We start from the raw sequence: 13,733 nt of genomic DNA, 5'->3' as shown, positions 1-13,733 counted from the left end.
CTCCTGGGAAGCCTGTTAACCATACCCACAGAGACTGTTGGGTCTTCAAACAATCCGGCAGACTCAACGCCGAACACAAGGGGCTCGACACACCAAGCGAAGGCGAGGACGAACCCCAACATCAGAGCACCAGGAAACAAAAGATCTTCCCACAAGAAGTAAAAATAGTGAACTCACTTCACATAACAAAGCGTGCGGCGCCCGTAAAGGTACACACCACACGGCCCAAAGGGTCCTGCCACTGGTTGTCAAAACCGATCATCTTCGATCAGCTAGATTATTCTAGGAATATCAAGAATGTAGGCTGGACTGCCTTGATTCTCGATCCAATAATTGGCGGACTCAAGTTTTCAAATGTCCTTATGGACGGCGGCAGTGGACTAAACCTGATATATCAGGATACAATTCAGCACATGGGGATAAACCCAGCAAGAATCCGCCGTAGTAAAACCTCCTTTCAAGGGGTAATACCTGGTCTGGACACCCATTGTACGGGTTTTCTCTGGCTCACAGTCACATTCGGCTCTGCCGATAACCTCCGCCACAAAAAGTTGACCTTCCATATCGTCCCGTTCGCAAGTCGCTATCAAGCACTACTGGGACGCGAAGCTTTCGCTCGCTTTAACGCAATACCGCATTATGCATCTCTTACGCTTAAGATGCCCGGTCCACGAGGCATCATCTCTTTGATGGGGAAGCACTAAAGTGCGCCTCCCCAAGCGGAGGATACTGTGGCCGCTTTAACAGCCCCACAGCAAAATGGCCTCACCGGCCAAAAAACTTCAAAATAGGTCATTCAAGACCACGAACGCGGATAGACGAGTTGGGTGCAAAATCATCATTGATGCAGGCCTAGAAGCCATATACCCCCGCACTAGGGGCTCCACGCATATACAATAAGAGACAATAAAGCTCAATCTCATACATCTTACTTTATACTTTGCTTATTTTAAGCTTTTCCGGCGCAACCCGTTTTAAATTCAGTTCCTCTCTTTTACAGATGAACGTCGTGCGACGCCCGTCCAGGATACGGCACAACAGAGACACAGGCACAGACGTGCAGTAGGGACCCGTCCTAAAGGATTCTTTTTAGATTAAGACCCTGCGTAAACCTTTTTTTACTGTCTCTCGTTGCTACACATCCCCTGGGTTTTTCCTTTCTGTTATAACCAAGGAGGAGGCTGGCGTCTTGGCATGTGGCCACGTCAGAATTTTTGCACGTACCTGGACACTAGGGGCTTTTTTAATAAAGAGTGTTGTTTCGCCCGCACTCATAAAGACCGAACACCTTAGGGAGTGTTCGGCGTCGCGAGTTTTGGCATTATATGCATCAGCTCCGAATCATGTCTTTGGTCAAATGTTGGGTTGCCCGGCTCCTGAGTTCGGCTACCTTATGTTCCGCTCTATCGGCTAAGGTAGCACCAAGAGAACTACTGCGATTGTGCCCCCGGTTCGGCCAGGGCGAGCACCTCAGTAGAGAAAGCCGAAAACTGACTGTCATGATGTAGCGTGAGACTGGTCAGCCACTCGATGACCTATCGGAATCTATCGGATTCCTCCGCTTTAACGAAGGGCCGCTTCCCGGTCAGGCACATACGCGCCCCGAATTCGAACGAGCGCAGTTGCCACCAAAGAGCTACCTAAAGAGTCTCATTATCGAACTCCTATGGCTAAGTGAAAGTGTTAAAGCATTATAGTCCGGTTGCCTGGCCCGCTGCGCTATCACCTCCTTTGTAGGACCAAGACGTTGGTTAAGTGTGAAAATGCGTCTTCTGCGGGCACCGGCGCACTATGTGCGTGGGGGCTGAAGCCAACGATTTCCATCTTTCACATTCTATATATATATATATATATATATCTTAAAACGGCCGCATAGAAGGTGTTCACAATACTTGAAGGCACAAGTATAAAAAAGGCCACTACAGTTTATCAAAATACTAATTTTGAATTACATATGCTATCATAACATAGCATCTTTCGAGCACTGCATCTCTATTACACGAGCACCTTCAAGGACTTCCTGAAAATAGTGCTCGCAAGGTACTCGGCTTTTGTCCGAATCTCGGGACGCAACAACGGTGGTCTCCATTTCTGCCCAGTATGTCTTAACACGGCCAAGAGCCATCCTTGCGCCCTCTATGCATGCTGACCTCTTCATTGCATTAATACGCGGCACCGCGTCAAGGAATTGCTGCACCAAGCTGAAATAACTCTTCGGCTCCGATCTCCCAGGCCACAGATGACCCATGACATACTTCATGGCGAGTCCAGACAATCTATTCAGCTCGGCCCATTGAGCCAGACGATCATCCACTGACAGTGGACGCTCTGGATTATGGAACTGTGACCAGAAAAGCTTTTCCACTTCGCGGTCTTCCAGATCTTGAAAGTGTTCGGTCGCATCAGCAGCACCTGCTGCCAAATCCAGATAGGTGTCCTCCACACTCCACATCCGGTCCAACGGAGCAAACTTTGGATCACAAACCTTCCTCCGCAGCATAAAGGGCTTTCCAGCCGCAATCTGTTCGGCCTGACGCATCTCCTCTTTCGCAGCTCTCATCGCAGAGCGAGCGTCCTTGGCATCGGCAACGGCCTTCTCTAAGTCCGTCTGTCTCGCCCGATCTTCTTTCTCAAGAAGTTGGCAACAGTCTGCAGCGCTCTTTAACTTCTCGGCCATCTCGGCCATCTCTTCTTTGCTTAGGCAGCGAGTGGCCTGTTTGGCTCTCAGCTTTTCAAGGGCCTTCTTGGCAGCCGCATCACTTTTTCTGGCTTGCTCCTTAGCTCGGGCAAGTTCTGCCCTAAGATTCTCCACGGCGACAGTACCATCTGCATCAAGCACACACGTTGTAAGACACTGGCATGAAGCTCCTCTTACCTGATGCCGCCCAAAGAATTACACACCTTGAGCCTCATCAAGCCGCTTGTTGACAAGTGCGATGTCGGCATCTGCCACGTCCAGTTGCCGCTTTAGTTCGGCCAAATCATTAGTCCAGTTTGATTCCGAACACCTCGCCACCTACATTCAAAGGTGACATCTTAGACCTGAGATTATGATCCTCTATGTGCCGTCATTTCTTGACAACACGCAGAGTCTCAGGGGTTACTATCTACACAGGGCGCATCTTATGCGCAACTGACAAAAGTGTACACTATCTAACGTACTTCAAAACCCGTCAGTAAACTTTTGACGGCCTCATGCAATCCGCTTTCTGCGGATGAAATCCTTTCAATCACCGTGCCCATCAAGGCACGTTGCTCTTCTGAGATAGAAGCTCGCTCCAGAAGAATCTTTAGTTCTTCCGGCCGAGCACCAGACGGTGCTGGACTTGTCCTATGGCCTCTTTCGAAGACCGGATGTGGAGGACTTCGGGAGGGCGCACTGCCACCTCCCATCCCTGCCGGATTCGGAGAAACCCTCCGCGACGACACCTCAGGGTCGCCCGCCTCATAGGGCGGCACGGCAGGGGGAGGTGTTCCGCTCTCCATCATCTCCGGAAGAAGATCCCCCGAAGACGAGCTCTGCTACGAGGGGCTGAGGTCCGAGCTACAAGGTAAAATTTCGGCTAAATCTTCTCAGATGCAAAATCACGGATTTCTCTCATCCCTCAAAAGGAAAATCTTTTCTCCACTTACGGCTCGCTTGAGGGTTGATCCCCTTGAGGGCGTAGTCCGGCCAAGGAACTTCCTGGCGTCGGACCCTCTGACGAGGATTTTCTCCCCCGTTTTGAGGCCATGGCTTCTGGGTCATCAGAAGCGGCTCTCTTCTTCCCTTTAGGAGAGGAATTGTCGATTCCTCCCTTCGGAGCAGCCTCCTTCGAGGAGGCCGTAGCTTCCTTGTCCTCCCTCTCCAAAGGCATTATCTCCAGCATCCTGACTAGCACAGGATCCGGCCTGGTTTCAGGAAGGGGAGCCGAACACCTGATCAGCTTCGCCTTCGCTGTCCACTCCTGTTCAAAAAGACGGCTCTTTTTGGGGCAAGTTTATGACGATTATACGGATAGAAGGTCCGGGCACGAGGTTGCTTACTTGAGTATTCGGGCGATTGCAGCTTAAGCCTGTGTCCTCGGTTGAATCCGGACACATCTCTTGTGATCCGAAGAACAGTTTATACATCTCCGCGGGCGTTGCGCCCCTAAAATTTTGGAGAGCTCGCAGCCCCTCTGGATTAAACTCCCACAGGCGAAGGGGGCGACGTTTGCCGGGCAATATTCGGTGAACCAGCATGACCTGCATCACCTTGACCAAACTGAGGTCTCCTTCCGAGAGATCTTTAATTCGGCCCTGTAACAGGGGCACGTCTTTGGGCAAACCCCAATCCAATCCTTTGTTGGCCCATGACGCTAGCCGTGATGGGGGACCCGAGCGAAAGGCAGGAGGCGCCACCCACTTGGCACTCCTGGGAGCGGTGATATAGAACCATTCTCGTTGCCACAAGCCGAGGTCCTCTTGAAAGAAGCCCTCGGGCCATGGAGCATCAACATTCTTACTTATGACGGCACCTCCGCACTCTGCGTGCCGTCCCTCGATCATCTTTGGCTCCACTCCAAAAGTCTTGAGCCATAAACTGAAGTGAGGAGTAACGCGGAGGAACACTTCGCACACAACGATGAATGAGGAAATTTGGAGGATGGACTCCGGAGCTAAGTCATGAAATTCCAGCCCGTAATAGAACAGCAACCCCCTCATGAAGGGATCCATCGGGAAGCCTAACCCCCGAAGGAAGTGAGGCATGAACACTACGCTCTCACCGGGCTGGGGATTGGGAATAGCTTGCCCTTGAGCAGGCAACCTATGCGGAATTTCGGCGGTCAGGAACTTAGCCTCTCTCAACTTTAGCACATCCTCCTCCGTGACGGAGGAGGGCATCCATCGGCCTTGAAGGTCGGAACCGGACATTGTCGAAGGTCCGAAGCGCCTGGAATCTGAAGCCTAGGGTGTTGGAACTCGAGGTGGCGGGCAAACTCGTTTGAGGTTGGAAAAAGGAGTAAGGCCTTGGTCTCTTTATAAGAGGTTGAATACCAAGAGCCCTCCCCGTAACTGTTTGGGACTCGCCTTTAATCGAGAAAACATGCTAACGGGCACGATTGGGTTACCCACATCCGTATTAATGAGAATCCCGTAAAAAGGGCACACGATCTCTGCTTTGACAAGACGTGCTAAGGAAACCACCTCGCAAAACATGCTGAGGTGGGGGAGTAAAAACGATTCGAGTAGAGGACTTGGCTGTAGTGTGATGGCGCACTGCAGAATACGTCAGCAGATTTGATTTGTGTTAATATTATTCTCTCTATAGCAATATGTGGAAACTTATTTTACAGAGCCGGACACTACTCTTGGTGATTACAATCTTCTATGAAGGACTTGGAGGAGGAACCCGCCTTGCAATGCCGAAGACAATTTGCGCGCCGGACTCGTCGTCATTGAAGCCTGGTTCAGGGGCTACTGAGGGAGTCCTGGATTAGGGGGTGTTCGGATAGCCGGACTATACCTTCAGCCGGACTCCTGGACTATGAAGATATAAGATTGAAGACTTCGTCCCGTGTCCGGATGGGACTTTCCTTGGCGTGGAAGGCAAGCTTGGCGATGCGATATTCAAGATCTCTTACCATTGTAACTGACTCTGTGTAACCCTAACCCTATCCGGTGTCTATATAAACCGGAGGGTTGTAGCCCGTAGAGGATCAACTCCATACACAATCATACCGTAGGCTAGCTTCTAGGGTTTAGCCTCCTTGATCTCGTGGTAGATCTACTCTTGTACTACCCATATCTTCAATATTAATCAAGCAGGAATAGGGTTTTACCTCCATCGAGAGGGCCCGAACCTGGGTAAAACAAAGTGTCCCCTGTCTCCTGTTACCATCCGACCTAGATGCGCAGTTCGGGACCCCCTACCCGAGATCCGCCGGTTTTGACACCGACAGTGGGCAAGCCAGTGAGCTCAATGATGTCAAATGCATTGGCTTCATGATGAACATTTCCGGTCATCCACTCCAGGACCCAAGTCTTCGGATCTCTGTTGTACCTGCGGATGTGAAGTGTGGCATAGAATTGGAGCAGCATCTCTTCATTCCAATGCTCTTGGTCAGTAATGAACGGCAGCAGTCCAACTTCCTTGAAGCAATCCAAAGCTTCTTCCAGACAGGGCGGACCATCTATGGCTTCAATGTCAAGGCGCTTGTGTGGGAAGATGCGACCTTGGTTGTAAAGAATGCATGAGTAATAGCTTCGCTGAGAATAGCTCCAGAACCGATCAGATGATATCCTTTCCCTTGAGTAGGGGTTCCTGGAGCTATCAAAGAATGTGTTGTCTGCCCTGAAGCCATTGATATTGAAGGAGCCAGGTGCTGATGCAGGACCTGGGAACCTTGGCAATCTTGGGATTGGCTTCTGTACTTGAGTCCTGTGCTCAAATGATAGTCGAACTGTGGACCGGCAGCAGACTCAGGAATAGAAGTGACTGGATCAGTGGCTTCGCTGTCTTCTTCTTCCGTTGGGGAGGGCTCCACATTAGCTTCATTGGTGGTTGTGGCAGCCACAAGATTTTCAAGCACGTTCTCCTTGAGAACTGCTTCTTGCTAGGACAGGGGAGTGGGAACTTGTGGGACTTCATCTTCCGTGGCTGATGCAGCCGGATTGTCTTCAGCAGAGACTTGAGGCCTTGGACCTTTGCGAAGCCTGCGCAACGCAGGCGACGCCTGTGGAGTTGGAGTTGGCTGGGCCTCAAAGTCTTCTTCCTCTTGTGGGTGATCCGCCCATGAAGCATCCTGTGCAATTGGCGTCAGTGGATGACCAATGCTGATGAGTTCGCTGTTCTGAGGAAGGACTACACCATCTTCTACATGGTCATGTTGACCAATGTCTTCAGCAGCAATGGGATCAGCTGCTGGAAAGTCTTCAGCTTCATGAGCCTCTGTGGAAGCAGGCTCATGGATAGTCAGTTGGCGTTCAGCTTCAGGATAGACCATAGAAATGGGTTCAACTATCAAAGGCTCTATGGGAGCAGCTTGATCTTTCTTGGTCTTCCTCTTCTTCTTGGAGGGGGAAGTAGGAGAGGCTTCAGAGTGTTTTCTCTTCCTGGCTTCAGCCTCAGCAGTCCTTGTCTTCTTAAGCTCTGAAGCGGTTGACCGGCTTTTTGGCTTCGAGCCAGTCACTCTAGTTGGGAAGACAATAGGAACTGCTTCCTGCCTTGGTGCGTCAGGTTCAGCCGTAGCAGGCTTCTTCTTCTTCTTTGCGGCCATCCTGAGGTTGATGCCAGGACGCCCAAGGGCCTTGCGCTTCTCAGCCTCATTATAGGCTTGCACACATCTGTCAGCCAGAGTCTTCATGCGCTCACGCGAACCCTGAGCTTCTGCGCGTTTCTTTACAAAGGCTTCCTTGAGCTCGTGCATCATACTCTTGAAGTTCTTCACTTCCTGCACGTTGAGCTTGGCCATATGCTTCTTGAACTGAGCCTTTTCATAGTCAATCTTTTGCTTCAGTTCAACAATGCGCTGGGCAATGGCGAGTTCTGAAGCAATGGCGCCTTGGAAGGCGACACTGAGGCCAATTGGTAGCTGCAGATCTTCAAAGATGATGTTTGGCGTGTCAAACCACTCGTCAATGAAGTTGTTGATGATGGTCACATCAAAGAGAGGCAGATCATTGAAGATTTCTGCTTCTTCTTTGCTCTTGATGAGTTGCTCAAGAGCGTCATCTGCTAGATCTTCATCACTTGACAGATCAATGTCGTCATTGCGCAGAATGGCAGCAGCAGTTAGCTCTTGTCCGGTGTGAGGCAGAGTCTTCGCGACCTTCTGGGGCTTGGAGATGCGAGATAAGTCTTCGGACTGCACACTGTCTTCAGGAGGTGCAGTTGCTAGTGGCTTCGCCCGTGAGATTTTTGGTGAAGGGGCAGGCTTTGAAGCTTTAGGCTTCTTCAGCTTCTTTGTCTTTGGCGCTGCAGGCGCTTCATCAGCGTCAGCTGCAGGCTCATTCACTGCAGTTCCTTGAGCTAAGATGCGGGTGATGAGGCCTTCAAGGTTGTCGAAAGGACCGATGACATTGGGTTCTGCATGTTGTGTGCCATCTGCCCTTGGTGCTGAGGGACCAGGGTTGAAGTCTAACCCCAAAGTCTTCTTGTTCTGCTTCGCTGAGTTCTGGGCAAACTGGAAGTTGCACTTGAACAGATTGTCGTCACGACACCATAGTAGTGACGATGGATGTGCATCAGCAGGCTGTGGCCCACGGACCATGCAGGGATAGAAGCCTTGTGCAATGGCTTCATCTCTGGACCTGGGTAGAAGATTCTTGTACAGAATGTCTCCCCACGGTCTCTTGATGGCATTTTTCTCAGCATATTCCTGGGTTACAAATCGGTATTTGAACCATTGTTCTGCCCAATATCTTCGAATCCATTGGATTCGGGTCTTGCGCTGATTGTAATCCTCTTCAGGATCTGTCTTGTACAGTTCTGAGAGTTCTTCTGGCAGATCTCTGGATGTTTCTCCATGACGCTTTCTGCCACCCTTCCTTGCTGCTTTCTCTGAAGCCATAAACTTTAACTTGAAAGGCTTCAACACGTTCAGAGGCTTCAAAGGTTTTCGCTTGCTGGACCAACAGGAACTGGCTTCGGGAGAATTAATGTGATGCTGTAAGAATTCTGCAAATAAATGCAGACTATGAGAACCAAAGGATTCTCCCACGGACATGTACCTGTGACAGCATTAAAGTGCGAGGGAAGGCGAAGAGGTCATATGCATTCTCAGAAGATTTTAAAGATAAATCAGTTTAGAAGACATTGACCTCATCGTCCGAAGACATTCTTTCATAGATAAGGAGTTGGTTCCAGATTTGTATGAATCCACAGATCAGTACAAGTGAGGAATCTAACTACTTTGTGAAGCATAAGTGAATATACTAGGCATGTTATGAGATACAGTATGAGAGAGATCTAACTTGTGTGAATAGAAACTGCTTGTGGTAGAAAGTGACAAATCCATAGGATCAACGATGCTGTAAAAAAGGAGGTTTTATTTACCACACTAAGAACTGCTAGACGAAGTGGAAGATGAGGCCGAGCAGTTCGATCTTCCGTGCCCTAACTTGGCGACGGAAGACACCTACGGCGACAGCGGAGAGGACGATGTCCGCGGTCGGCGTGAAGACGGTGTCGGAGAGGTTGCGGCAGCGAAGCGCTTCGTCGCCGGCGTCGTCGAGGGCTAGCGGTGGCGCTAGGGTTCATGCGAGAGTGGAAGAAGAAATAATGACTGCTGTGAAGTGTGTATTTATAGGTACATGGGAGGCACTGCGCTATTACACAGGTGCCCCTGGCGATTCGCATCTGAGGAACACGTGGCTATTATGCGGAATTTTGGGGTTTGTTCCACGTCCCACGCACGCCTTGATTGTCGGGTGGTCGTTCCTACTTCTCCGGGTTTCATGTGGAGGAATGAGCATTGAAAACGGACTTAATGGTTGTCTCTGTATCTTCTGCTAACAAGGACGCAGAGAAGACATTTGACAGTTTCAATAGAATGCATATGATTTGGAGAGATAGAATTTGAGATAGAAAGCATAGAGAGGTTAGGGTCCGATCACATTCACTTAGTTCAAAAGATTCAACAATGAAGACATAGCTATAAGTGAATGCTGTAGAGGACAGAACACCAATATATATATATATATATATATATATATATATATATATATAATCAACATAGTGAAGATAATTATGAAGATATGTTGAGATCGAAGCCAAACCAAATGTGAAGACATTGCAAGGTAACGCCATGAGTGAAACACTTCAAAATAGAACATTTGGTGGTGGCGTTACCCACCGTATAGGAAGTATTAGACCCAGACACGACGCACAATTATCGTGGCGCTCCAAAGTCAAATTCCACATTAATGTATTCACACTTAGAATGTATGTCTTCATTGATTGAAGATATACTTTACTTCGCGTTTTGCACATCTAAGTCATCAATATGCATTAGGGTTAGGATGTGTGCCTGATCACAGGACATTTGAGGATTCCAGGATATTTAGCTCACACCGTAACTTGCAAAATCTCTTCTCATCCAAGGGCTTGGTGAAGATATCTGCCAATTGCTCTTCAGTGTTGACGTGTATGATATCAATATCTTCCTTCACAACATGATCTCTGAGAAAGTGGTGACGAATTTCAATGTGCTTTGTCTTCGAGTACTGAACTGGGTTGTTGGCGATCTTGATGGCGCTTTCATTGTCGCAGTAAAGTGGCACTTGCTTCAGATGAATGCCATAGTCCTTGAGTGTTTGCTTCATCCATAGAAGCTGAGCGCGGCAAGATCCAGCAGCAATGTATTCAGATTCAGCAGTGGAGAGAGATACACAGTTCTGCTTCTTTGAAGACCAACATACAAGTGATCGTCCCAGAAAGTGACATGTGCCTGATGTAGACTTGCGATCAACTTTGTCACCAGCATAATCAGCATCCAAGAATCCAACCAGATCAAACTCTGAGCCCTTTGGATACCATAATCCTAGAGTTGGGGTGTGAGCCAAATATCGAAGAATTCGCTTCACAGCTAAGTGATGCGACTCCTTTGGTGCGGCTTGAAATCGAGCACACATGCAAACACTAAGCATAATATCTGTCCTAGATGCACATAGATAAAGTAAAGAACCAATCATGGAGCGGTATACCTTTTGATCAAACTCTTTACCATTGTCGTCGGGACCCAGATGATGTTTGGCTGGCATTGGTGTTGTGAAGCCTTTGCAGTCTTGCATACCAAACTTCTTCAGGCAATCTTTGAGATACTTCTCTTGAGATATGAAGATGCCATTGCGTTGTTGTCGTATTTGAAGACCGAGGAAGAACTTCAGCTCTCCCATCATGGACATCTGATATTGCTCTTGCATCATATATCCAAACTCTTCATTGTACTTCTGATTGGTGTAGCCGAAGATAATGTCATCCACATATATTTGGCACACAAACAGTTCACCATCACATGTCTTCGTGAAGAGAGTGGGGTCTAGGGAACCAGGTATGAAGCCTTTGCTCTTCAGGAAGTATTTGAGTGTGTCATACTAGGCCCGAGGGGCTTGTTTGAGGCCATACAGTGCCTTGTTGAGCTTGTATACCATGTCAGGATGTTTTGGATCTTGAAAGCCAGGCGGTTGTGCAACATACACTTCTTCTTCAATCTTGCCATTGAGAAAAGCACTCTTCACATCCATTTCATATAGAAGTATGTTATGATGATTTGCAAAGGCCAGCAGTATGCGTATGGCTTCAAGTCTAGCCACAGGATCAAATGTTTCATCGAAGTCAATATCTTCCACTTGAGTATATTCTTGAGCAACCAGACGAGCTTTGTTTCTAACAACTTGACCATGCTCATCTTGCTTGCTGCGGTATATCCATTTGGTGCCTATTATATTGTGCTTTCGTGGATCAGGACGCTTAACTAGTTCCCATACATTATTCAGCTCAAACTGTTGAAGCTCTTCTTGCATAGCTTGAATCCATTCAGGTTCCATGAAGGCTTCTTCAACTTTCTTGGGTTCTGTTATTGAGACGAATGCGAAGTGCCCACAGAAATTTGCTAGCTGAGTTGCCCTTGAACGAGTGAGTGGATCGGGTGCATTGATGCTATCAATTATTCTTTCAATCTGCACTTCATTGGCAACGCGAGGATGTACAGGGCGAAGACTTTGCTCTTGCTGATCATTGTCGTTGTTAGAAGGAATGTCTTCAGGCTGAGCATTGTCTTCATGTTGATCAGGTGCTGAGATGATAAGTTCTTCTTCAGGATGAGCTTCAGAAGGTATAATTTCTCCAGTTCCCATTAGCTTGATTGATTCACTGGATGGAACTTCATCTAGCACATTTGGCAGTTGCTCTCTTTGTGAATCATTGGTCTCATCGAACCGCACATCCACTGTTTCAACCACTTTGTAATGAAAGAGATTGAAGACTCTGTAGGAGTGCGAATCCTTTCCATATCCAAGCATAAAACCCTCATGTGCTTTTGGTGCAAACTTTGAGGTGTGATGTGGGTCCTTGATCCAGCACCTTGCGCCAAATACTCTGAAGTAACTGACATTTGGCTTCTTGCCAGTAAGGAGCTCATAAGATGTCTTGTTCAGAAGCTTGTGAAGATAAACACGATTGATTGTATGGCATGCAGTATCAATGGCTTTAGGCCAAAATTTTCTTGGGGTCTTGTATTCATCTAGCATCGTTCTGGCCATCTCAATGAGTGTTCTGTTCTTGCGTTCGACGATGCCATTCTGCTGTGGCGTGTACGGGGCTGAGAATTCATGTGTGATTCCCAAGGTATCAAAATATGTATCAAGGCCAGTGTTCTTGAATTCAGTGCCATTGTCACTTCTGATGTGCTTTATCTTGGCGCCAAAGTTGTTCATAGCTCGATTGGCGAAGTGTCTGAAGACATCCTGCACTTCAGTCTTGTAGATGATTATGTGCACCCAAGTATATCTAGAATAATCATCAACAATAACGAAGCCATAGAGGCAAGCAGTAGTAGTAAGAGTTGAGTAATGAGTGGGACTGAAAAGATCCATGTGAAGCAGTTCGAAGGGTCGAGTAGTGGTCATGATTGTCTTTGAGGGATGTTTGGCCCTCGTCATCTTCCCTGCTTCACAGGCACCGCATAAGTGATCTTTCTTGAACTTGATGCCCTCGATGCCTATGACATGCTTCTTCTTCGCAAGGGTGTGGAGGTTCCTCATGCCAGCATGCCCAAGCCTCCGATGCCAGAGCCAGCATTCTGAAGCTTTTGCTAGAAGACATACGGCAAGCTGTGGTCCTGCTGAGAAATCTACCACGTACAAATCATCTTTTCAATACCCTTCAAATACTAGAGACTTGTCAGATTCCATTAGTACAAGGCAACGATATTTTCCAAATATTACGATCATGTTCAAATCGCAAAGCATTGAGACAGACAAAGTTGAAGCCAAGGGATTCAACAAGCATGACTTTATCCATGTGTTGATCCCTTGAGATTGCAACTCTACCTAGACCCAATACCTTACTTTTACCAGTGTCAGCAAAGGTGACGTGGCTCTTGTCGGATGGACGTAAGGTTGAGTCCATAAGAAGACTTCTTTTGCCAGTCATGTGATTTGTACACCCACTATCAATAATCCATTCTGAAGACGCTGGTGTCGTACCCTACAGTGCAGTTAGGGGGATAGGCTTCACCAAGAGCATTGTGAAGCAAAAACATTTGACGAACCAGTGGGTTATGAAAGCTTAGATCCAGATTAGGATCCAAGCATAATGAAGGACGCCATGGAGGCGGCTATTCCGAGGCATATTGTATATATATCTGGTGTCACCGTTTGCATCGTATCAAAAATAGCCATTCCTGAGATTAGCCACCCGCCTGGGGAGTTTATAAACAAAAAAATATCACTAATTCCATCTTCTACTAGTGTTTATTAGTGTCGCATAAAACCCGAAATGGGGCGTGGCCAAGTGGTAAGGCAGCGGGTTTTGGTCCCGTTACTCGGAGGTTCGAATCCTTCCGTCCCAGATTGTTTCTGATGAAACAAACGGTGAAATCATATAGTATTCCGTACGAGACAAAAGTTTATTAAAGAGAATCTAGATAGCATTGGACTTACTTCGCTTCGCTATCTAATAACTTTTTCTACCCCTCTTCCCTTTTTCTTTGTATCAACTATAAACCACTGGATTGTCTTCAATTGGATGGGGGAATCCAGCAGGTGTT

Source organism: Triticum dicoccoides, chromosome 7A (genome assembly GCF_002162155.2).
Source record: "Triticum dicoccoides isolate Atlit2015 ecotype Zavitan chromosome 7A, WEW_v2.0, whole genome shotgun sequence".
NCBI lineage: Eukaryota > Viridiplantae > Streptophyta > Magnoliopsida > Poales > Poaceae > Triticum > Triticum dicoccoides.
The sequence above is the reverse complement of the archived record's forward strand: the minus strand, read 5'-3'. Positions refer to the sequence as shown.